Raw genomic sequence first — 1,942 nt, forward strand, 5'->3', positions numbered from 1 at the left:
CTTTAGTCCTATATATGCTGGACAGCTATATGAGATATATTGAAAGGTATAGGTTAATCAGTGCTAGCACTAAAGTCTCAAAAGTCCTAGGATCTTTGAATGGATGGCCCCAGAGAGTATGTTGCCCAACTTCCTATTTAGTTCAGGAATCCTTAACACTGTGTCTTTGAGATTCATTCAAGGTGCCAGGCATGAGTACCTTCTGAAGGGGTAAGACACTAGCTGGACAGCTCCATTTGTTGGAAATCTGTAACTGTGAGCAGCCACATGCATTGTCTCAAGCTACTCTAATTTTTGTTATTATTCCTGCTTACCTCCTGTGCTTATATATTCTTGCCTTTTCAATTCTACAGTGTTAATTAATTTCTGTTTACAGCTTTCAGTATTGTACCTTAAGCTCTCCTAAAATGACTTCACTTTAGGTAGGAGCTTAATACTTGCTAAAATATAGTGAAACTTGAACTTTGATACATGTTAACATTTAAGACTGCATCTCATCACTGTACTTTGAAATTCAGAGAAACTTCTGGCTTCAAATGCCTTACTGTTCTCTTCAGGAATTTGATGACGTCAATCTCGCCATAGAATATGTACCTTTTTCCTCCCATTTTTGGCTGCACCAATGAAGAGTTAAACAATATGCATCAGGCCACACATACTGCTGAAGACCCAACTGGGAATATAGCCCAGGAAACTTGGCTCCCAGTCCGGTGTGTTTCTAACCACATGACCATCATTTCTGATGACTGTAAATTCACATAGTACTCTTCCTGCCGAAATATGCAGAAGACAATCACATTGGCAAACTGGACAAGTCAGTGCAGGTTAAGTAAGTTCCTAAACTGAATAGTGTGCATTTTCCAGGATTCCTGTTGCCACTGACTATGAATCGTCCACATTTTACTAGTGATACCATGACACATGGCATTTTTGAGGGTCCTTCCATTGCAGATTGCCCTAATATTCACATTCTTGGCACTTGTCTTGCTGGACACGGCTTTTGCTCCAATGCCATCTTTCTGAGAAGGAACTTCTAACTGTTGTCAGCCAGTTGCTGCTGTTAAATTCTTCATTGCTTCTGTGCTATGCCCTCCAGTATGCTTCCTGAGAGGCTGAACCCCACTCTGCTTAGATTTCAACTATATGTTTTTAAACCTGAAACAGATGTGATCTTGGCTGCTGTCATTTTGTTAGGAGCTTCTCTATTTGCATTATATACAAGGCAGGTAAAAGGCAGGCAATTTGCTGCCTCACTCTTTGGGGAAAGAAAAAGGGGAGAGAGGGTGAAACAAAACAAAGGGAGAGAATAAATACATACACTGGAAGAATAAAGCCACATGGAGACAGAAAGTACAACCACTTGAGCATCTATTATCCTAATATCATATGCTATAGTTTGGCTACTACTGATCTGCCTGGCATTCCTCTTGAATCATATTTGTGGCCACCCAGATTAATGATGTGAGCTGATCTCTTGATTTAATATCAGCTTGCTCTTTTCAGCTCCCATGTCATTTACTGTCTTTAAAAAAAAATGTACTGCTTGTTACTCAGCCGTCTCTGTTTTCAAGAACTCAGTCTTCTTTTATTTTTTTTTCTCTCCTTTTTTATGGGAACCAGGAACTAGAAAGCATTAAATGAGGAAAATTAACCACTCACAGAAAAGGTAGAAGCCCAGAGAAAAAGGGGTTTGTCTTTTATGGTTTCTACTTTGTAAGCTGTGGGTGTGACTCAATTTCCTCACCACCCACATAAAAAGGTTGCCACCCAATCACGGTTTTTTCTATCCCAAACCCCTCCCCTTTGATTTTGGCTAGGAGAGACCCTAAGAAAGACTGCCCTTTCTGGAAGTTGCAGACTGTGACATATAAAAGCTGTTAGCTGCTCCTGCAGCCAGCAGCATTCAAACCTTGCAGAGTTTTGCTCTCTGAGTTTGTAATAA

This window comes from Panthera leo, chromosome F2, assembly GCF_018350215.1.
Source record: "Panthera leo isolate Ple1 chromosome F2, P.leo_Ple1_pat1.1, whole genome shotgun sequence".
Classification (NCBI taxonomy): Eukaryota; Metazoa; Chordata; class Mammalia; order Carnivora; family Felidae; genus Panthera; species Panthera leo.